At 37.0% G+C, this 24,956-nt stretch overlaps 2 protein-coding genes across 4 annotated transcripts in view; one reads left to right on the top strand and one right to left on the bottom strand.

Annotated features, from left to right (window-relative positions):
- Window positions 1-24,956, bottom strand: part of LOC134847738 (uncharacterized) — a 430,557-nt gene that overhangs the window by 389,804 nt on the left and 15,797 nt on the right. The window lies entirely within an intron of this gene.
- The window catches only part of LOC134847741 (nucleoside diphosphate kinase homolog 5-like), a 98,769-nt gene continuing 96,779 nt past the window's right edge, over window positions 22,967-24,956 (top strand). The window contains exon 1 of the mRNA XM_063864939.1: window positions 22,967-22,976. The gene's annotated coding sequence lies outside the window, so the exon portion shown is untranslated. The remainder of the gene's footprint in view (window positions 22,977-24,956) is intronic.

Genomic DNA, 24,956 nt, shown 5'->3' with positions numbered 1-24,956 from the left:
GGTTTGAAATGCTAGTTCACGAGTCAATCTCTTGAGTTTAGTAGGTTTTCCGGTAGTATCAAAAAACATCTTTTCAAAAAAAGTTGAAAAAAAATCAGGTACGGTTAAAAATCAAACTTTAAGATACCAATGAATTAAACAATATCAGGCAAAATATATACTGACTTGTCACAACCTAGATAACGTTCTGAAGAAGTACACAACCGTTTTTTCTTTGTAAGCAGACGTATAATTCTGAACTTTTTCATTTAAAAAGCGTTACTTGCTCTCCTTTGTGAATGTATGGCCACTTGACGCATAGAAAAAAAGACTATTTTTTATTATGAGGCATCTTTTTGCAAGCTGCTCACTAGTTATCACATATAATGGTCGGCTTAGATGAAATAAAAGTGCATGTCGAAATGCCATCCTCCGAGAGCAATTATTATACCAGCAAGCCTACTCACGGCCACATCTTGCACTTTGCAAACAGGCGGTGGGAATGAAACAATGCAGTTTGTCACTATGCTTTTCATATAGCTAGCATCAAAGTAGAGATGCAGCTTGTCAGTTTTATCATTATAATTTTTTTTTTATTCTGCTAAAGGGCGTCTGTTACTTACACTCCCAATTTCACAGAAAGTAGGAGCATATGGTTCGACAGTTTCTGGCAGTTTTTTGAATACAAGGGAAAACAGCCTTTCAAAGGCCAGAAAGTTGCCAAAACAGCCTTTCAAAGTAGAGATGCAGCTTGTCAGTTTTATCATTATAAAATTTTTTTCAAATTTTGCTAAAGGGCGTCTGTTACTTACACTCCCAATTTCACAGAAAGTAGGAGTATATGGTTCGACAGTTTCTGGCTGTTTTTTGAATACAAGAGAAAACAGCCTTTCAAAGGCCAGAAAGTTTTTCGAGGTAACCGCACAAAGATTATCTTTCCTCTTGAAAAGCTACTTGTGGCCCAACGCTTTAAGACTTGGCATGTTTTTAGACGAAACTTCGAAACAGGACAAAGATTTAATCAATTTTTTTTTTTGGTGTTAGCGTTTGCATATGACTTGAGCACAGCATAAAATGACTGTCAGAGCTTTTTATTTGCCCAAAAACAATACGTCAATATGCTATGCAGTAGTACAGGCATGTTTTCATAGACATCATCTTAGTTCAGTGAAACATGTAATTAATGATTTTTTTACGAATATCTCGATAAGAATCTTTAGTAATTTCGGAAGCCTCCTTTCAGCGTCTAAAACTCAGATAAACTAAGTTTTCAATGTATGTGCGTTAATAGCAGGATTAACGTTGGGGAGATAAGAGTTAAGATAAGGAGTTGATTTAGCATTACTTTTGGCGTTAAGTTAAAAATAGAAGTTAAATTGTTCAGGATTCAAATTAGTATAGAGTGAAAGGACCAGGTACTAAAATTTACAATTTAAGTTGGCTGTTATTAAATCGCAGGACACCGACTGATATATAGCTCTGCTTTAGACTCAAGTTAATTGTCATCCACGAAGTTTTAGATAAAGAACCAAAGCCGACACTTGTTCAATTATTCGAAAACAGGGCACCCATTTAGTGATTTAGTGCAAAAGCCAAAAAAAAATGTTTAAGTTAATACAAAGATTAATAAAGTGTATGGCAACCAAAAGCTGTATCAAAAAGTTGCCTCAAGTGTTTCTACACCCAAATTTATTTATTTCTTGCCAATTTTCGTGCAATTTGCTGTTTTTGCTAAATCATAAGATCAGCGTCTTGAGCAGCGCTCCTCCTTGTCAGTTACAAAAAACTTTAGGGTCAGCATTTTCCAAAGACCGGTTATATGGAATTTTGTTTAAACGTACTGAATTTGTTTTCATGAACAATCAAATCCCTTGAGAACTTAACTTGGTATACCCAGAAAAAAAATGAGAAGCTCAGTAGTTTGTGTTAATCTCAATTTTTGATTTTTGTTTCAGGAAGTTTTTCTTTACGAATCATTATTCGAGACAACAACTGAAGACAATTATGATTCGTGCTCTGATGGTAACATTTGCACAGACAGCTTAATTGAAGGGTCTAATTTATGTGCTCTAGATGAAGGAAACCCTCTGTATTCTGTATCATGTAGTCATACTCTTGTCGCTAAGTGTCTTTTTGGAGTTGCCAACTACATTCTTCCTCTTCCGTCGATTGCTGCATCCATACAATCTCCTTGTCAAGAGGGCAGCGTGTTCACAAATTTAATTCCGCACCTGTCATGGATAAATGAAACGATTTCAAACTAGATACATTCTGATCTGATGCATTTGATTCTGCTGCAAATTTGACAGAGTCAAAGTTAAAATAACTTAAACACAGTTTTTTTACCTTGAAGGAAAATACAGTTCTGATTTAAATTATCCGAATAAAACGAACAAAACTTGAAATTTCAAACGCGTTTTTCTCAATTTGGATTAAGATTACACAAAAAAGTGAAGAGAACAAAAGAGAATAAAAGAATTTCATGAGAACTAATATGGTGCAAATTTTTTCTCCGAAATTCTCAACCAAATATTTACCCCCAAAATAGGTCATTTTGGCTTTCTTCAATTAATTAAAAGTTACGCTGAAGCTACTTTGTTAATTGATGAGAATTATATATCACAAGAAGCCTCTTACACACTTCAACAAAGTTCCAAAATGTTAGTTCTCCAAAAACCTGCAGAAAAGATAATATTTTGCGTGATAGTCAATAAATATGATTTTTACAATATAAAACCCAAAAAATATGCTTAAAAACAAATTTTAAACAATTTACTCCATTTTTAACTCTTGTAGAACTTTGTTGGGCTGTGTCAGAGGCTTCTTGTGATATATATCTCTCGTCAATTAACAAAGTAATTTCGGCGTGACTTTTGATTAATTGAAAACAGCCACAATGACCATTTTTTGTGGCAAGTATTTGGCTGAGAATTTCGGAGAAAACATTGCACCACATTAATTCTGATGAAATTCTATGCAATTTTTGTTCTCTTCGTTTTTTGTCTAATTTTAACCCAATTTGAGAAAAACGTGTTTGAAAATTCAAGTTTTGTTCATTTTGTCCGGATAATTTAAATCAGGACTGTATTCCGGTCTTGTTCTGTTACCTGTTCAAAATGGCACACTACTTTATTGATAAAAGCAATGACACAGGTTTGAATAAACCGGGATTTCTATTTCATATGTGGCTCTCAGCTATATCGAAACTATTCCATTGTCTCCCTATAGCTTTTACTTCATTCAGTTTTGGCAACCCAATTAAAGTCATTTCAATGAGAGTGCTTCTTGTGCTATTGATCATGAAGTTTGAGGGGAAAATCATAAACGCTAAATTTTCTGATTTCAACAATTAACAAAAATGTGACTAGTACCCGCTTCGAAGTTTCTTTCTGATTTCAACAATTTAACAAAAATGTAATTAGTACCCGCTTCGAAGTTTCTCGGATCGGATAAAAAAAGGATTACATCGAAAAAATCTTGCCAAAAATGTTGACATTATAATCGATAAAATGTCACCAATTCAGGAACTATATTATTTCCACAGCGACTATCTATTTTTATTCTCATATCATGTCAAAAAATCTATTTTGTCCCTAGAATCTCTAAAAAATACACTTATATAATGATACATAAGCAAGTAATTCGAAACACGAAAACACGAGCATCAATAATGGAACACTGTGATCATTAATTAACTAAAAACATCAGTAAATTTCAAACTTTTAGAAACTTTAAATAATTCTGGATGATTTTTAGTTCCATAACATTTAAAGACAAAACATTGATACATTGATACATTGATACATTTAAAGACAAAACATTTGATTAAAGACAAAACATTGAAATACATGAAGTATTTCAATTTAAAGACAAGGGCATCAATAATGGAGCATTGAGACCATGAATTAACTAAAAATCTAAAAAGCTCAAATTTTGCTGAGAAATTTTTAAAAGATTCCTAATTATCTCAAAAAGCATAATAGATCAGCTGTTTATGAGATGAAGACTGTACATTAGGAGGGAAAGCGAAACCAATTTACATGCTTAACCAATTCACACAATAACCCAACTGATGGTAAGTGGCATGGTATTACTCTTGCCAGCTGCATCCAAAAATTAGCACCCCTTTGTCTCTTTTTATAGCTAACTTATGACGACACACAGCCAACAGAGGCTGTTTTTCTAGATGAAATGTTCTATAGATTATCAAGTTTTCTCGTATTTTCTGTACAGAGGAAATAGCCAGAAATCAGCTCACAGCTCAACCGAAACAAGATAAACATGCTTGGAGTATACACATTAACCATAGCGATACAAAATGCGAAATAGCACTTGTTATAACAAGCGTTGCTTTCCATTAGATTGCTACCCGAGTCGAGATTTTCACCTAATTTGAAGCAAGATTTGAGCGGTTTGAGCGGTTTTTGAACTGTTTATCTAAAAAAACCGCTTAAAAACCGCGCAAGATTTGAACGGCCTTGAGCGGTTTATCAAAAAAAAAACCGCTCAAAAACCGCGCAAGACTTGAACGGTTTTTGAGCGGTATTTTTTTAGATAAACTGTTCAAAAACCGCTCAAACCGCTCAGTTTGAAGCAAGATTTTGAGCGTAATTGTCTAAAAAAAACCGCTCACACCGCTCAAATCCAAATCTTGAGCGGTTTTTGAGCGTTTTTTTATAAATCGCTCAAAAACCGCTCAAACCGCTCATTTTGAAGAAAGATTTTGAGCGCAATTGTCTAAATAAATCGCTCAAACCGCTCAAATCTTGCTTCAAAAGAGGCAAAATATCTCAAATTGGGATCCCTTTTCGAGAAGACAGCGGGCATGGAAAATTCTCTAACAAAACCGTCAAGCAATTTTTTAAAATATTCAGCGGGCTTTTAAATTGTAGATAGAATTTCAACTGCATCTTAGCGTCACATTACCTTTCCAGACCTTTTTGTTGGTTTTAATCGGTTTTTTTATAAGACCGCTCAAAAACCGTTTAAAAACCGGTCAAATGTTGCTTGAAAACCCGTTCAAAAATCACCGCAAGAAATGAGCGGTTTTTGAACGGTTTTTAAGCAAGATTTGAGCGGTTTGAGCGGTTTTTCCAAACAAACCGCCCAAACTGGTCAAATTTTGCTGGAAAACCGGTCAAACCGCTCATATCTTGAGCGGTTTTTGAGCGAGAACTCGACCCTGTTAAAAATATAAGAAAAAAAATAGAAAAAAAATCCGTGCATAAGCATTTCATTTTGACCAGAATTTTAGATTAGATATAAAGTATAAATCTTTTTTTTTCGGTTCGGGCAGTTAATAACTCCATACCACCTACCACTAAAATCCACAGGCGTTGAATATGCATTGAACATAAGAAAGACACAATCAAAGCAATTACGAAAAAACGGTATGTATAATTTGCGCAGAGAAAGAATTGGGCCTGAGTTTGAGGCCCATGCCCAGGCCCGTTTGGAGAACAAAATTTTTTAATGAAAACAAAAACTTCCAAAGAAAAAGTGAATTGAAATTCAAATTTAAAATTTAAAAAAACCTAAATTTAACAAATCCATTGACTGCAGCTGATCCTAGCAGTTCAATTTGACTGACCTTTGCCGCAGAAAGGAGGGCACTTTTGGCTGTTCGGATTTGTCCGGCCCCGCTAAAGTCACGCTCGCTTTGGGCGCTTTAACAGGTAGGAGCTGCCGGGCGACACGGGCGAGGTGGGGGTCTTTACAACAGGTTCAACGACGCCGACAGTGGTCTCCACAAGCTACCCGCGAGTCCAGTCTTTGAGATCGTTTAGCAAGTCGGTCTTGAATCCTCGCTCAGCTGTGCCTGTCTCCGGCGAAAAAAAGATGTTCATGAAGGTGGGGTACAAGAAAGCAGCAACCCAGTGAAAAACCCTGATGCTGGAAGATTACTTGTCGTCGAGGGACAATCGCACCTCCAGTTTCAAGGCTGGACGGTGAGCTGACCAGAGGGAGTTAATGGTGACGCTTCATGTGACTCGTACCAGAAGAAAAATTAGCAATCAGAACATTAACATCATGAAACATTTATCGAATATTTCTTTGCAAGTGTGTATATGTTTATAATTAGGTTATGTAATAATGAAAAAGGAAACCGGACGAAGAAAGCTATTGCCAAGCAATTTTTGCATGCTGCAATTTGGGGTTGTATAGTTTCGTCAACAGTAACTGACTGAAATATCTGCCAAACATCTGCTTTGCATTTCTCCCTCGGGGTAAGAGTGACGCTGTTCGAAGGTGACCAAGGGAGACAGCTAATGTCACAATTGGAAATAGTCATAATGAACTGAAACTGAGCAGCAATAGGTGAAAGCGATTGAATGATTTTCGTAAAATGAGTATACCCTATCACAAAGGTGTTATTGAGTCTCAGTGCAGCAAGCTGTCAAAACATCAAAAGATGTCAATGGTCTCTAAAAGGTGTTAAAAAGTGTGAAAGAAGGGCTAAAGGTGTAAACAGCAGCCTCAACTGGTGTGAAGTGAATTTTCAAAAGGTATTAATAGAGTGAGGATTCAAAAGGTGTGAAGTAAAGTGTGAAAGGTGCTAAGAGGTGTGTGAATGGTGTGAACACTTTTGAAAGTCAGACCCTGGCCCGGTCCTAAAAATGATGCCCGAACCGACCCGACCCGACCCGACCCGACCCGAAAAAAAACAGGGTCCGGTTTCAACTCTGAATGTGCGATTGAATTCACATTCACCTCACTTGTTTTTAGTGAATTTAATTTTTCATTGTGTCTTTGCTTCTGACATGAGAGAATGCTGCTGTTTTTTAGTAATTAATGAGTGAATGAGGTAATTACAGAATAGTTGTGGTTAACTTCGCAAGTATTTGCGGTCTATGCTTAAGCGTTTTTAAAAACTAATTTCTAGATTAACGTGACTGAATTAAGTGACATGAATTAAGTGAAAATCATCAGTAAAAAAATCAATTTTCGCTAGAATCTTTTAAAAAATATATCAGATGTTTTATAGTTTCAAAATAACTGAAGGTCATACATTGATACATAAGTAAGTATTTCAAAGTTATAAAAAGAGGGAATCAATAATGAAGCATTGACACCTTGAATCAACTAAAAATCATCAGTAAAAAATGATTTTTGCTAGAAGCTATAAGAAAATTCCTGATGAACTTTATTTCTGAAACATTTAAAGGCATTGCATTCGTCTTCTTCTGCTACTCTCGCGCACCTTTTTTCCCTTTCTGAGGTTAACTTTTATCAATCGCCGTTCAATCAAACAAATCTGAACTTGAAAAACCGAAATAGTAAAAAAAAAGCTTCAATATATCCCAATCCTGTCTTACAATTCCAAAAAATAAACAAAGCAAAATAATTTTTTTTAAATCACAATTAGCAATAAAGGGCTATAATGTGACCAATTGCGATAGGGGCTATAATAGGAGCTTAATTAGCAGTTAGACGGGGGGCAATGGGGACTTTAATAAGTCAGCACTATAAAACTAGCAGCATACCTGTAATACATATTGTTAATGCATATTGTTAGCAGATGAAATGCACAATGACAACAGTCTGAACGTATATCAGCGCAAAGCCCGGAATCTTCCGACTGCCCCTTAATCCATGTTTTTGGGAAAATTCAATTCAATTTGGAGCGATTTTCGCCACTCATAAATAATTCGCGTTACACTTACAGGATTATGGATAAAATCTACAAAGCGCGCATAAATTAGTCCAGAGCATGCCTAAAATTTTTGAAAAAAAAATGTATACCCGGGTTGACCAAAACTTCTATATAAAACTTCTATCCTAAAATTTTTGAAAAAAAAATGTATACCCGGGTTGACCAAAACTTCTATATGAGAAACTTCTTGTCATACAATTCCATACGTACAGAAAATTGTATGAAAACTCTATGATAAGCATTTTTCCATATATGAAAATTGTATGATAGGTGTTTTCCCATAAACCAAAAATTTTGATTTTTTCGTTCTAAATTTAGTTTCTGAAAAATTTTCGGTTGTAGTTGCAACCGAACTGAAGCGACAAAGACCTTGGTTACTCAAAACACCAAAGGTTGGTCGGTCTTGCATTTACAATGCATAGAAAACGACCTGAATTAGGCTGTCTTTCACAATTGATATAACAAAAGTAACAAACTTTTATTTTTTGGCAAAATATTTTAATGATGATTATATTAAATTTTTGAATTTTCAAATTATCAGACATTGATCAAGGCGTACATTAACACCCAATACAAAAGAAAGAGGAATTTTCAGCGTTTTTGAAAAAAAAAATTAAGTGAAAAGAAAATAAAAGCCAAATTTATCGTATCCAGGACTACGTTATGCACACAAAATATTAAATTTTGCATGCAAAATTTTTTTTTCGAAAAATGTTTGTTTGCCATCGAAAATCGATTTGCGGTTGAAAAAAAATTTTTGGGCTAAATTTTCAAAATTACTCGCCACCAAAAAAATGCCAGTCATACAATTTCCATAAATGGGAATTGTATGATAAGCATTTTTTTCAAAAATCGAAAACCTCAGTTTTTTATCACCAGATTGTTTTATTAGAATCAAACAGCCACAGAAATGAGTTTATACCAGTTTTCAACCATTTTTAGAAATTGTATGAAAATTGTATGACAAGCATTTTCCCACACACTTGATGTATGGAATTGTATGATAGGCATTTTCGGTGTATGGAGGTCAACCCGGGTATATGTTTTTTTTGATTTTTGACAACCGAGATCTTAAAAGGAGTAATTCCAATGGGGCATAAAAAGGAGTAATTCCAATGCACCTCCCGCTAAGTTTCATTACCTCCCGCTAAGTTCATTATTTTTCGTACGGAGTTAAAACTGTTTAAGTTTTTTTTCATATTCAATCTGACCCGTTTAATAAAACATGTAAAGATTATGATTGTGCAGGGCCGACATAAAATGGGTTAATTGTCTGGGTTTGAATTAACAGTCTGGCATTTAGTTTACATGTAGCCTAGAGGTGTGTAATGCTCAATTAATAATACTTAAGATAAATATTCATGCTCAATTACTTTTAAACTTAAAATTTTTAAAACTTAAAACCTCACAGTTTTGTGCATTCAATAAAAACTTTTATCCAATATATTGGAATTAAAATTCATTATTTTTCCAAATTCATCATCAAAAACGGATTTTTTCACCATATATATGTATACGATAATAATGGTATGATAATATTCTATAATTCCAATATATTTGACAGACACACTAGAAAACCATATTAGTTTTTTTCACTATATAATTCATTTACTTTGCTACTTGTCTACTAAATAACGTTGTGACCTCAAAACGCCTCGAAAAAATTTATTATTATTGGAGATACTTCGGTGCGAGTAGGCGGTTTTTAATTTTCTTCTGATAAACCGACCCGTAAAACTTCTTAACTGGCGCAAAACAGATAACCTTTTTTTCTGGCTTTCGAAGATAGTGACGGAAGATTTGTGCTCGGAGTTTTTTGTCAGCTACATTTCGACTTTTTAACTAGGAGTATTTGACTGTTTTTTTATGACAACCAGAAAGTATTGTTACCCTGGGCTCAAAAGATAATTCATCTTTGCTTTTTTTGTAAAGTTATGGGGGTTAAGGATTACCAATCAAGCCTATTTGGGACAACTAACACACAATATGTTTTGCCTTATTAACGCCCAAGTGGAGATTTAGTCGTTTTTCATAATTTTTTCGTTACCAGGAGAGAAAATTATTGTTTTGTACAATTGTGAGTGGCGTTTAAAAATCTCAAAAATAAAAAAAATGGGTTTTTTAAATCATTCCCGAACACGCCAAATACAATACAAAGTTATAATTTTAGTTCCTGTTTTTGTATAATTTATGACAAACGGCCTGCTTCAACCAATTTGGAACGATGTATTATAAAACAGAATGATTTTTTTTGGAATAATCATCACATTTTTATAGTGAACAAGGCTCATAGTCCTTACATTAGTCGGAACATTCAAGAAAATGTGAAAACAGGTTTCTTTTACTACCCCGAGCCTAGTAAATGTTCTAACTCAGATTTGAAATAATCTTCTTCAGATCTAAACAAAATGCGTTTGATAACGCTGGGATAATTATCAAATAGGTTATTTCAGATCTAATTTTAGATCTAAAACTGCGCTTCTCATGGTTGTTTCAAGATCTGAAAAAAAACTATTTCAGAACTAAACTTGAGATCTGAAGTCTCGTTTTTGGTTGTTACTTCTGATTTTGCATTATCAAGAACTATGGCACAACTTTTTCTGTTTTAGGTAGTTTGTACTTTAAAGTTTCAAGCAGGTATTTAGCACAATCTCTCATCGGAGGCACTGAAATTTGACTCCACTAATAAATTTTTTTAAATGACAATTAGCAATAAAGGGCTATGATGTGACCAATTGCGATAGGGGCTATAATAGGAGCTTAATTGGCAGTTAGACGGGGGGCAATAATTTCAATATTTTTGACAGACACACTAGAAAACCATATTAGTTTTTTTCACTATATAATTCATTAACTTTGCTATTTGTCTACTAAATAACGTTGTGACCTCAAAATGCCTAGAAAAAATTTATTATTATTGGAGATACTTCGGTGCGAGTAGGCGGTTTTTAATTTTTTTCTGATAAACCGACCCGTAAAACTTCTTAACTGGCGCAAAACAGATAACCTTTTTTTCTGGCTTTCGAAGATAGTGACGGAAGATTTGTGCTCGGAGTTTTTTGTCAGCTACCTTTCGACTTTTTAACTATGAGTATTTGACGGTTTTTTTATGACAACCAGAAAGTATTGTTACCCTGGGCTCAAAAGATAATTCATCTTTGCTTTTTTTGTAAAGTTATGGGGGTTAAGGACTACCAGTCAAGCCAATTCGGAACAACTAACACACAATATGTTTTGCCTTATCAACGCCCAAGTGGAGATTTAGTCGTTTTTCATAATTTTTTCGTTACCAGGAGAGAAAATTATTGTTTTGTACAATTGTGAGTGGCGTTTAAAAATCTCAAGAAGAAAAAAAATGGGTTTTTTAAATCATTCCCGAACACGCCAAATAAAATACAAAGTTATAATTTTAGCTCCTGTTTTTGTATAATTTATGACAAACGGCCTGCTTCAACCAATTTGGAACGATGTATTATTAAACAGAATGATTTTTTTTTGGAATAATCATCACATTTTTATAGTGAACAAGGCTCTTAGTCCTTACATTACTCGGAACATTCAAGAAAATGTGGAAACAGGTTTTTTTTACTACCCCGAGCCTAGTAAATGTTCTAACTCAGATTTGAAATAATCTTCTTCAGATTTAAACAAAATGCGTTTGATATATTATAATAACGGTGGGATAATTATCAAATAGGTTATTTCAGATCTAATTTTAGATCTAAAACTGCGCTTCTCATGGTTGTTTCACGATCTGAAAAAAAAACTATTTCAGAACTAAACTTGAGATCTGAAGTCTCGTTTTTCGTTTTTACTTCTGATTTTGCATTATCAAGAACTATGGCACAACTTTTTCTGTTTTAGGTATTTTGTACTTTAAAGTTTCAAGCAGGTTTTTAGCAATATCTCTCATCGGAGGCACTGAAATATAATTCCACTAATAAGATAACAAAAATAGGGTAAACCATGATAGATATTCTAACACTTTCTGAAGCTTCTTTAATCTATATTTCATTTTTAAAATTTAATTTTTAAAATAATTTTTGCGTAATAAAAACTTTTTTATGGTTAGATAGTCTAAACATGATTTAGTATCTCGTGAAAAAAATTCAAAACCACTTGATTGCCCGATATGCCTTTTTACAATTAAAAAAATCTGTCAGATCAAATTTCAGACAAATTTCAGACAAGAGTTTTTTCTTATCCAGGAATTTCCATCTCAGATCCAGCCTTCAGATCTGAAATTTTTATGTTCTTATCAAAGATCTGAAAAAAAACGAAGTCCCAAGATCCAAGATTAAACTTACGTAAAAAATATAAAAATTCGGATCTTTTATTAAAAATTCACCAGATACGGGTAACCTGATTTTGCAAACAATAACATTCTCAGCTCAAAATGTTCAAAATTTGCCTCCAACTGTGATGTTATCTTAGATTTTTGAGTTTTCAAAACCTTTTGTTATCGGGCTCTACTGCAAGAAAGGGGGTGAAATTGTTAAGTGTATAAGTTAGTCAAGGTTTGACCAATCAGAATGCAGCAAAATTTTGACTTCTCAATACAATCTCTAGTTTTAATTTGGAGTATTTATTGGTAGAAGTGACAGTTTTCCAGTAGATACTATAGTGGAGGACATTATTAAGTACCGCGTATAGTTTGTACAATTTAATCAAACATAAATATGTCTGAATGTACTTCCACGAATCTCGTTTAGGATTTCTTTCTATACGTAGCTACGTGCGATTCCTACAATGATCTAAGACAAAGTATCCAGCAAGGTTGAAGATGCGAGCTGAAGAGAACACAAACAAAAATTGCGTTTTTTACGCACTCTTTGACTCAAAATTACTCAATATTAGCGCCTTCACAAAATTTTTTTAATGTCTCCAGTTAAAATGGGAAAAACTGGCTACCAGAAATTGTACCTGATAATAGGCGTGCGGCGTCAACTCGTCGATTGTGACATATGGTTGAAACTGGCAGTTCAAACTTCTTCAAAATCAACTCACAACAAACAGTAATTCGTTTTTTTCCCGTTTGTATTAGTTAAACATAAGCGTGTTAGATCGGAAGGGAAGGAGCGGTCGCTCCTTAAAAAGCATGGCTGATCAAGTGTTGTTTGTTTTGAATTGCCGTCTTTCTAAATACTGCCAAATATATAAAATCAATTAGATATATCCCGGTCGAGGTCCATGACTAGTTTTTCGATTTTGCCGGTCGCATCGTTGTTAATTCAGCGACCAAAAGTCCATAGTCTTGACAAGGTTTTATGTCGCGGACAATTTTTGGAAATACCGTATCTCGGTTGCGACCTTGAGAAAATTAGTCACGAACTGAGTCTGGAAATAGCGTATCTCGGTCAGCCATCGAAAACTAGTCAAAAAACTGGTTCAAAAAAAGTCGCGGCATGTTCAAAACATATTGAACTGTGGTCGAATTGAACTTTGCGGGGTCGAAGTTGGTCGAAACAAATATGGCTCAGTGGAACTTGGTCGAAACATAGAACCTTTCGGTGGCGCTGGTCGAAACATATTTAGCTGATTCGAACTTGGACGAAACATACATTGTTTTTTGTTTTTGGTCACGCTGATCAAAACATAGGCGTTTTTGGTCGCACCGATTGAAACTTGAAGTCGAAACCTCGGTCCGGGAAACAAGAGAGGAGAGAGAGAAAAAGTTTCCTTGGTAGAATTTTTGAAATGTGTAGAACTCTTTTGAAACGTTTTTCTTCAGTCGTTTCTCCCCGATTGCTGTTAATTTTTCTTCGGTTGCGCTGCTTGCAGTTAAACTTTCTGTAGTCATGCCGATCGCGGTTAAATTTTCTTCGGTCGCGCCGGTTGCAGTTAGCTTTCCTTTGGTCGCACCAGTTGCGGTTAACTTATTCTTCGGTCGCGCCGGTCGCGGTTAACTTTCCGTCGCTCGCTCTAGTCGTGGACACATTGTCTTGCTCCGCAAAGTCTGCAAAAATCAAATTTTGGTCGCGGTGGTCTGAAAATGTCCAATTTCGAATGGTGGACTCTGTAAACACCAAAATTTGGTCGCGACTATCTGATCACAAAATCACAAACTCAACCCGGGCTTTGTGGGTTGAGAACACGCTGAAACTAGTGTTTTTCAACGCTCTGGCCGCAAAATTGTATTAGCGATGATATCAAATAACCATTTTGTTTTCCGCAAAAATGACACTAACTTATTTTGACAATCTGTCTTTTCGGCATTTAGACACCTATGAATTTATATCAAGCACATTCCAAATAATTAGAACTTGAGGAAATCTCGAGTTGAATGAGTCAAGATTTTGCGTTATAAAACGAAAACGAAACCTTTTTTGCCAAAACACAGCCTGAAAGGACAGTATAATTGAGTGGAGTGGGGGTGGGGGTAGAGATTTTCAAAAATAGGTGAAGATTAGTCAAAAATAACTTCACCCAGGAATGTTAAAGGACAGACAGAGCGCTAAATTCTTCATTTATTCACATTGATAAAAAAAGTTCTGATAGCAGCATTTTTTGTGCTTTTTGGTTATTCTGTGACTTCAAAATTTCATTTCTGTTGAATTTTGATTTGCTGATACACAATTCAAAAGGACAACTAGTTTTTTTTCAAGTTGTATTAAGTCATCAAAAGTGAAGTATATTTGATATCAGTGGATGCGATTTTTTTTTTCAAGTAGAGACGCTAAATTTAAGTTTGTTTCGGACGTCTGAACTAAAAACTGATTATGTTTTAACGGTGAACGTCAATGTTACAGCAATCCTGGCCAGTTGATATGTTTTAACTGTGTTTCATTTATGCTTTAAGCAAAACAACCAAGCTTAGGTTTGCTTGAAGTCGTGCTCCATTTTGACCCTTTTCTCAACTGCTAGTTGCGAAAAGGGTCGAACTGTCTTTGCATTTTTGTCATTTGTAGAACACATCGCCTAAGTGAAAGAAAACATTTTCTGTTGACAGGAGAATAGCTACGGCAGATTGGTTTTCGAAATCCGCATATAACCACAGTAGGTACTTATTTTAACTCTTTTTCTTTCATTTGATCAAGTTAATGCCAACTCATTACCGCAAGTTTCTGAAAAAAAAGACTGCTCAGGAAATAAAACAAGACTGCCCGTACCATGGCAAAGTCCTCAATGCTCCGACTGCCTTTTCAGCTTTTTGATCTTATAATATGAGTCCGAAACAACAACAAGGAAGTAGTTAAGAAGAACACCCAGTATGATGTCCTCAAGATAGAAGACTGAAACGCTAAGAAGGAGGTAATACTGAGAGACAAGAGAGTGCTGACGTTTTTTTTTCGATGAACCAGGCTCTCTGTCGCATCACAGGTCAGACAGCATCATCCCCTAGAAGATCTTCGCCTCGAAGAAGGTGTTCCAGAGTAATCAGACTTCAACGAAGCGGCTGATGGCGGTACCAAGAGAGAAGCATACAGACGCTACTCTAAGCAATCTAGGAGATTGGCGCTAGAATGCAAAACAACTCATACACTTTGCACAGACCCCGGGAGAGGAGAGAACAAATGCCTGGGAAGCGCACTTCCCGAACAATGAACTCCAACGTTGTCTCCCAACCCCTGCCATCAAATGTGTACCCAGGCTTGATCAGGACAGGAAGTGGTCAGTCCACTCGAACCTAGATGGAAAACATAGGAGCAACGACGCAAGAGAGAAGGCCTTAGTCATCTTTCGCAGAGAAGATGCGTACAGAGTACTGTACACGACGGCTCAACTGCATAAGGCACAAAACACGAAGATGCCATAGACTCTTGCTACACCAAAGCGTAGCATTCTGAGCTTTCTTTCATTCTGATTTTCGCATTTAGAGAAAAACTAACTTCAGTGGGTTGATGATTAGAAAACAATTCAAAGTGGTAAATTTTGTTGACGACGCGTTGTTTCAAATTACTAAGTATTAGTGCATTGATAATGTGGCTCTGATAGTCATTTGCCATTTGTAGATTTCCCAGTTCGTTTCGTCCATGTTGAAGTTTCCAGTGAGGATAAGGTCCCCAAAACATATATGCTTCAAGAAACTACATACTTGTTCAAAGCGTTTCAGCAATAGCTGATATTTACTTTCCCTTGCTGGTGTTAACAGTACGGATATACTAGATATCCAGTAGAACTCAGTACAGCTAGAACAAGTTATATAGGTTGTTTATAGTTGTAATACTTGACCATACGTACTTATGTAAACGTAATCATATAGATGTCTGATCTAATTAAGTACCTATTAACCTAACACCAAAAATTATTTATGAGTCTCTGTCATTCTCATGATTTCGAGGTCAGATTCGAATCAGACATAATTTTATCGATTGAATTTAAGTTGATAACAAAATCTTCTTGTTTCTAAACTCTAAACACACAGCTTATGTCTCACGTCTATATCTTATCTAAACGATATACGCCAAATCTGTGGGTATATCTTATCTAAACGATATACGCCAAATCTGTGGGTATAACATGGCGCAGCGAGCACTCACAAAAAACGCACTGGATATCGCGCCATTCTGGCAGAAAACCTCGGCGGAACCTCCAACCGAGTGGGAGAAATGGAATCAGCAGCTCTATCTCGGAACCGTTGCAAAAGACGAATTAAATCTGCAAAAACTCTTACGAGATCCATCCACAGTACGTAAACCACAAGAGCCTGGTTATGAAATTCCCATAGAGGGGGAAACCCAATCACAAACAAGAGACCGGAACATACGTAACCAGGAGAAGAAGATACAGTGGGACAATCAGTGTACCCAATTGGACAACTTGGTACCCACCGTGGATGGAATACCATGGGACAAAACCGACGTTAATGTTCGAAGCTATCTTTATCTCAGCATCGGTACGAAGGTCGAAGACGTCTCATTCAACATTACCCATGAAAAAAAATGTATGAAAAAACACAAGAAACATCGACAAGAGCATTTTGGAACAGACTGGAACACCTCTTCATCAAAGACTGCAACGAAACGTTTGACAGATACGAGGCGTTCATAAGAAAACAAAACAAGAAGGAGATATTAGAGCAGTTCCTCTGTGGCCTCACGGAACTTGTAATAAAAGGAAACTTTAAATGCCCCAATTGCAACGCTAACACTTTGGAAACAGAAATTATTCGAAGGAGTACGAAAAAATCTACTGGCACAGACGAAATCTCCCACACAAGCGTTCGAATACGCAATACGCAGGGAGAAGGAATTGGAAAACCAACTCCAGATACGCAAACAAGGATCTTCAACATCTTCTTTCCAACAAACAGTAATAAAAACCGAACCAGTTGGGTTCATCCAAAAACGACGGGAATCATACCGTAACAATAAAAGGGGAAACAGAGGTCGACAGCAACCACAGCAAACAATCTTGCTATAAGTGTGGTAATCCGTTCAGACCAGGACACTTTGTAATTCTTCAAACGTTAATGCAATCACGGAAGAACAAGATCCGGAACAAACTATACAATACACGGACATGGCGGCGTACGTCGTTTATCTCCAGGCAGGAGATGTCGTTCCGGTATGGGAATTCATCCACTCAGATGTTAGCAGCGTAAATGCAGTGAGTTTCTACGAAGAAACGGCCGACAATTTAAAGACGGACGATCTACAAGGACACCTCGTCCGAGATAAGATAGGGGACAAGAATAGTGTCTTCATTGCCGATACAGGGTCATTCGTAAACAACAAAACAGCTACCACACCCCAGAATACAGTAAAGAAAGCCAGACTAATTCAGTTAAATCAAGATGACAAGGCCAAGAGAATGGTGTGCTACAACGGCTACAAAATTCCAGCGTTCGGCAGGTTGGTTACCCCAGTAGAGTCAGGAGGTTGGACCATCAACACCGCGCCAGTTATTTTGGTTGTCGATAAGCGGGCAAATATGTTGGGAAGAAATCTCCTACCACAACTTGGCATACATCTCCATCAAGAAAAACCAGATGGTAAGTCAATAAATTATATAGCTGATAAAAACCAATTGGACACAATCATTACCAATTGGGTAAAATCAACATACCCAGGGTTATGTACACGCATCGGCCGCTCAAAAAACCATATGGTTCACAAAAATTTCTAAGCGATTTCAAAGCATTACAGCAAAAAGGACGAAGACTTCCGATACATATTCAAGAAAAAATTGAACAAGAAATCAAATCCCTAATCGAACAAGGTCATATTGTAAAACTCGATAGCTGTAGCGAAAAGAAATTCATAAGCCTACTAGTAATAATTGTAAAGAAAGATTATACAATAAAACTGGCAATGGACTCAAAGCAAATCAATAAGGTGATACATAAGAACATGTATCAAATGCCAAATATCGACGTACTTTTGAATAACGTAAACCAATCAGCTCAAAAGGGTAATAAAAAACCAGGGACAACAACTTTTTTTCTACAATTGACCTTCGCTATGCCTACAGTCAACTAAAATTGGATGATACAACAAAACTGCAGTGTACTTTTAGTATAATAGGTGGGCAAGCACGCGGCTTTTACCAAATTCAAACTGAATTCTACGGGCTCACGGATATGCCCGCAGAATTCCAGAATGCCATTGATCTAACTTTAAACAACGAAAAGGATACATTGTACATTCGCTTTTCTCGAAAATATCCTAATTATATCTCACGGAACAAAAGAACAACATATTGATATATTAAAACGAGTATTGGACAAGTTGGTCCACGAAACTATGGCTATTTCTGTAAATACGTGCAAATTTGGCTGTAAAGAAGTCGAATGGCTGGGATTTGTCATAAAAGAATACGGAACATTACCGATGCACAAGAAAACCGACGCAATCACAAAACTTCAGCATTCTAAGACTTTCAAGCAACTCAAAAGTTTTATGGGGTCGGTTCATCAATTAAATAAATTTATACCAAACTTGGCTCAATTGTGTACACCGCTCAAACCACTCTTATCATCATTGTCTAAATTTCACTTCGTTGTGGAAGAAAAACATGAGCGGGCGTTCAAAACTATTATAACAGCAGTTCAAAACATCACAGAAAATCGACCCTTCGTAAATAACCGTGAGACAAGAATTGTATGCGACGCAAGCCGCGATGATATCGGAGCAGCCCTTAAACAAGAGACTCCAGATGGATGGGCTACGGTTGCATATGCCTCCTGATTTTTAAATACCTGCGGAACAAAATATTCGGTAAACGAGTTGGAACTACTGGCCGCGGTGTGGGCCATCGATCACTTTAAGTTTTACCTGTACGGTCGCCGCTTTACATCAATCACCACCCACCAAGCTTTGGTTAGTGCCTTAAACAGCAATAAAAGTAATAAAACATATCAAAGTCGGTTAACTAGATGGATTGACCGTCTGCTTCTGTTTGACTTTGAAATAAATTATCTTTCCGGTAGCAAAATGGGCTCAATCGATTTTATTTTGCGCCACCCGGTGGGGAAACCACAATCCGAGGCGTACTGGGACGAACATTTTGTAGTAGCCCTTATCGATGATTTCATCACTTACCTTGAATTTCAAGACAACAATATAGTTAACATTGAAATGAATAAAAAGCCACACGGAGTTTGATGCACTTCACAGCTCGACCGGAACGAAAACTTCACTCGTTAAAATTTGGACGCAAAACAAACAAATTTCACTGTTAAAAGTCCACTTCTGAAAAACAAACACGCACGTTCTGATTCAAACATTTCAAATTACTCCACATTAATTAATCAAAGTCAAAACAAAAAGACACCTCAGTTCAACAGAAAATAGCCAGTGATCATCAATATCCCTATATCCAATACGAGATTACACAAAGATGAGCAGACAACTTCAAACGGGTATGGCGCTACCATGATTTAAGAGGACTTTACGAAAACGCCACAGCGGACAACAAACAACAGTGACAATTCCACCAACTAACTTCGCGTCATTTACAGAAACTCCACAAAAAATCCCCGCTACAACCCTTTCCTTTCGGTGACGTAATGCACCAGGTGATTCCGTCGGAGGACAGTCTTACTTTCAACAAAAAGTCTGACCAGATATGTCAAACAGAAACGGACGGCCAACAGTAAGAAGAATGTCACGCCATTGCATTAGAGGATGAAGACGTACCACTATTTCGGAAAAATCAACGGAAAGCACTTCCTCACGGCGGCCACAAAACGCGACCGTAATCTTCAACCCCTTATTAATATGGTACGACAAGAAAAGTGGGATAAAATAAAAGCCTGCTACGGACCGTATTTTTACAACGTTCGCAACAGACTGTCTGTCCGCAATAGCGTGCTACTATATGACGACCGAGCAGTAATCCCTAAACAACTAAGGCAGATCATTTGCGACTCGATCCATTTAACACATCCTGGACAGGGTGGCATGTTGGAAACTGCCAAACACATATGGTACCCATACCTCCATAGGGATATTGTTACACAAAAATGCAAGAAATGTCGTGCAATAGGTAAGAACCTTAAAGTAATATCCGGGAAAAAACAGTTCACTAGTCTAGACGCAGTGGTAGAACCGAATGAAGAAATCCAATTGGAATTTGCCGGATCATTGCCGGACGAAAACAATAAATAAGTGTACATTCTGGTTGGGGTAGATCGTTTCTCGAGATTCCCATCTGCAAAAGTGGTCGCTAATAACAAAGCTGATACAATCATCAAATTTATGCAAAAGCATATTGTAAATCACGGCGTACCACAAAATATCCGGTGTGACCAAGCTCAAGCATTCCTGGCCAAAAAATTTATGATCTATTGTAAAAGCAATAACATTAAAATGATATTCGCCCCAGTCGACGATCATCGCTCAGTGGGCATGGTAGAAAGACTCATCAGAACTTTAAAAACTCGTCTGTCAATAATGAGGATAGATAAAAATAATACACCGTATAAACTAGCGTCGGACGTAGCAGAGTTAATCAAGACACTGCGTATTACACCGCATGCGACAACAAAAATTATACCGTTTGAGGCACACAATGGGCGTAAACCAAACACTCCACTAAGTAATATCTGCACAACACCAAAAAATTCTAAGCTCTCATGGGAAAACACACAAATTTCGTGTTTAGATGAAAAGGTCCTCACAAAACCCGCACTCACGCCTGAGGCAATATGGAATAGAGAGATGAACAGTGAGGACGCATTGAGTGTCGTGTAAAAAAAGTAACTACCTTCTCGAGCCATCATTTGAACCAGCGGGACCCTCAAAACAGGCGGAACAAGATAGGACATCAGGAAGGAGTAAGACAACCCCTTCTAGCCACTCTGCGACGCCAAAAAACCAAGTGACACTCTCTGACACAGACGAGGACAATGAGTTTGATCGGGCTCCGATGAAAAAATTTCCAATAGGTGCGCATCTTCCACTTAAAAACATACCTTATGAATTACAAAAAGTTAAACGATCTTTTCTCGCCGATAATCCGCAAAACGATATTGCAGACATTAGAAAAAAAAACGCATACGTTGGCTTACAAAACAAGAAAAACAAAGGCTAGAAAGAGTCCCGCTGGTTTTCCTAAAAGATTGTTTTAAAGGACCCCAGAACACGCTAGACCCAAAATTGGGAAAACGTATGGAACAAGTGGCAAGAAAATTGGGTACCATAGTACGTAAAACAAAAAATCCTGGGGTATTTGGTGCACAATTTAAAATAATCGAAAATGGGTCAACCATTAGTTACTCCCCGCACACTGCGTGGGTTCGGGAAGATGGAAAACAACCTCGAGTCATAAGACACGACGGTCTAGCTTTTGTACCGGACCCTCGATTATACGGAAAATAAAGACCGGTCCAACTAACAAACTTTGTAGCATACAAACACTTACCAAGAGCTATACCCCGTGTTTCAGCTGCAGGAGTTGACCCAACAAAACCAACTGGGTCAAGTCGCCCACTGAAAAAATCCGCTAACCAAACCGCCAGGGATCAGGAGTAAATCTCGCAGAAACCATGGACATCTGTAAGCCCCAAATGAAAGCCGCCCCAAAAACAAAGAGCAGATAATCAGACAAACGATAAATCGCAAAGCATAAGGGCCACAGCGAATTCATGAAACGACACCCGCTACTCTGAAAAGACAACCCCAATCTACTACACAAAAATCACCAACCATGATACACCTCAAATCGCCAAGTCGTAGAGGAAAAGGCAGTCCAGAAAAAGTACGCAGAGATAATACACACATTGAGTTCGAATGTGACACGTCAATCTCATTATCATCGGATGATTCTATCTGCCAAAACGAAACACAATCACCACAAAAGCCCCCAGCCAAAAGAGTCAACAGAAAAAACACGCCGCCACAAGACATCCTACCTAGCAGAAGATCCACCAGGACTAAAACAAGCGCCCTCGCGAATAAATTTGGAATTGCGATCCCGATCAACATTATTGATAATGTCAACACCGCGGACACCGCGGTCTGTATTATAGCGATACAAACCCCGGAAATAAAAGAAAAAGAAAAAACCCCCTAAGCCGCTGATATCAATCACGAATCGTCAACAGACATTGAGTGCATCGAATTAAGCAAAAAACCAGGGAACACCAGAACAATTGAGAACCGAGGAAACAATCGACTGGCCAAACAAACAAGGTTGCGAACCCATACGAGAAACACATGAGCCGGAGGATAGCTTGTTCACAGCAACAAGCACGACCACACGACCCAAATCACCACTAAACGATCCGGAGGATAACTTGTTCACAGCAACAAGCACGACCACACGACCCGAATCGCCATAAACCCCAACGCAAAGAGCAATTAGCTCACGTTACGTAATCGACAGACCAGAGGGAACCTTTCATTCACCAGATAAATCGCTAATCTACAGTTTCAACGACGCAATGAAAATCCTAAAATCAATTTCGCCGACGAAAAGTTCAATGACATTCCGAAGAGAATGCGAACAACAAGACCGTCCCAGAAACGTACTTAAACCAACGAAGGCAAAGATCAGCGAAGAGGACAATCAAACAACCCCCAGAACACAACTCCGACGAACAAAGAGGACCAACCGGGAGAATAAGATAAAATATGATGTTTACATCATATAGAAAAAAAGAAGGGAGAATGTTATTCGTACGGATATACTAGATATCCAATAGAACTCAGTATTGCGTGTTTATAGTTGTAATACTTAACCATACGTGCTTATGTAAACGTAATCATATAGATGTTTGATCTAATTAAGTACCTATTAACCTAACACCATATTCAATAGTTGTTTATGAGTCTCTGTCTTTCTCATGATTTCGAGGTCAGATTCGAATCGTACATAAACTTATCGATTGAATTTAAGTTGATAACAAAATCTTCTTGTCTCCAAACTCTTAACACACAGACTATGTCTCACATCTTATCTAAATGATTTACACCAAATCCGTGAGTATAACAGCTGGATTGCAAAGTACTGCTACATGAATTGGTTTGCAGGTGTCGACTAAAAATTGTTAACGATGCTTGCATACTTATGGGTAAGCAGCTGATATCCATTTCTGCTTTTTTTAAATTTCTGACTGCAATGAAAACGTCGCCGTGTGCTGAAACATTTTTTTTTCTGGGTGGGTCTCAGTCATTTTTAAGTCAGTAGTATTATGTCGAAGTTGTGTCCGTGGCTGAAATCGCCTAGCCGATTTCTCTTTCTAAATTCCAACAGGCTGCCAACATTATAGAGGATGGTTTTGTACGCCGTCCCTAGTCACCAGTTTTTCATTAGTGAATTGTCTTTTTTCCTGTTTCGTTGTATCCTTATCAGTGATTTAATGCCTATAGCGATGTATCAAAACTTTGTGGCTTCTTATACCTCTTTCTGCTTTGGTTCTGCTATCAAAGAAGCATAACTTATATATTGAAAAACACTACATCGTGCAGTTCAATAAATTGCTTCAGAGGGAGAGGATTGAGATCCCGTAGTCTTTCATCATAACCTTTACTTGACCCAAATATTCGTTTCGTACTTGACCCAAATACAGTTTTTGAACTCTTTCGAGTTGTTCCATATTTGATCTAGTTGGAAGGTTAAATTTGCATTTTCGTACATTGGACGTGTGAAATGCGGCAGTGCAAACCGAGATTTATAAAAGAAGCAAAAATCTAGATATTAGCTTCAGTGGTCACCATTTTGAGCCTATAGGTGAAACCGAGCAAGCGCTTATGGGCCTACGACCAAAAAATATATGAAGAAACTGCGTGAGAGTACGTGTGGTGCGTCAAGAGAATCTCGGGTCGCCTCCTTTCCAATGCAGAGAATAACAATAACAGATCAAAATGGAAACTGTGTTAGCATCCTCAGAGCTACTGGAGAAATTGACAAAGTCGAAGACATTTTTTACATACTCTAGCGCTTCTTCAAAATTTGCTCATTGATGAATTTAAAGTGTAACATCCGTCGAGAAATTACACACCGACAGAAAAAACTCCCTATTGACAACTGGCTGAAGTCAGTTGCCTTAACTCTAAGCTATTTTCACCGTCTCGAACTAGCCAACTGATTATTGGTCTTTTTAAGAGTTTTAAGGCTATCAGCCAAATTAATTTTTTGTAGCCTTGTTTATATGTGGTAATAACCACATAGCTGGGTAATAACCACATTTCGGATCCCCAGACAATAAGATTACTAATAACAATTGGGCTTACAGCAAATTATAAATTTTTTAGTTACATCTAAAAATCGGATTCATTAGAGATGAAATGCCTTTAGGTAAAAATGATTGGTATGAAAAGATTTACAGACGTTGAAACATCATAAAATAGAATTGAATGGTTCTAAACCAAAAGAAAACATGTTTCCACCAATCCAATTTACGAAATACTACGTAAAAATTTCGTAATAATTTTTCCCGTAATTTTCTGAGATTTTTTAAAATCTTACTTAGCGTTCCCTTAAACTAACTTTGTGATTTTATTATTATAATTGAGTGAAAAATAAAATCGGTCAGGGCAATATAGCAGCTAAGAGGTTGCAAGTTTTTTTAAAAGTCTCTAATTCCGATCTCACAGAGAAATAACGTTATCTTCTCTGTTTCTCTGCTCGGGAGTGTTCTGACCTTCCGAATAATCCACCTAGCCTTCTGGCTCCTTTCGAACTTGCGCTCAAGCTGTTTTTTGCGTATGCGTTCTGCGTCCAGAAGCTTCAATTCAGTATATCTTGTTTCTCTTCCTTTCTCTTCTCTTGTCGCACGACCGTTTTGTAAAAACGTTCATTTCCAGAATAATCTTACCCTCCTTTGCGTTCGTAAAAAAGGTGCTTAGTGCCGTATTTTCTGTGCAACGAAGGGTTCAGCTGTGCCATCCGGTGGAATGACACAAAGATTGTTACGTGTAAAGCAAGAGCTTATTTT

The sequence above is a fragment of the Symsagittifera roscoffensis genome, chromosome 6, assembly GCF_963678635.1.
Source record: "Symsagittifera roscoffensis chromosome 6, txSymRosc1.1, whole genome shotgun sequence".
NCBI lineage: Eukaryota > Metazoa > Xenacoelomorpha > Acoela > Convolutidae > Symsagittifera > Symsagittifera roscoffensis.
The sequence above is the reverse complement of the archived record's forward strand: the minus strand, read 5'-3'. Positions and strand labels throughout refer to the sequence as shown.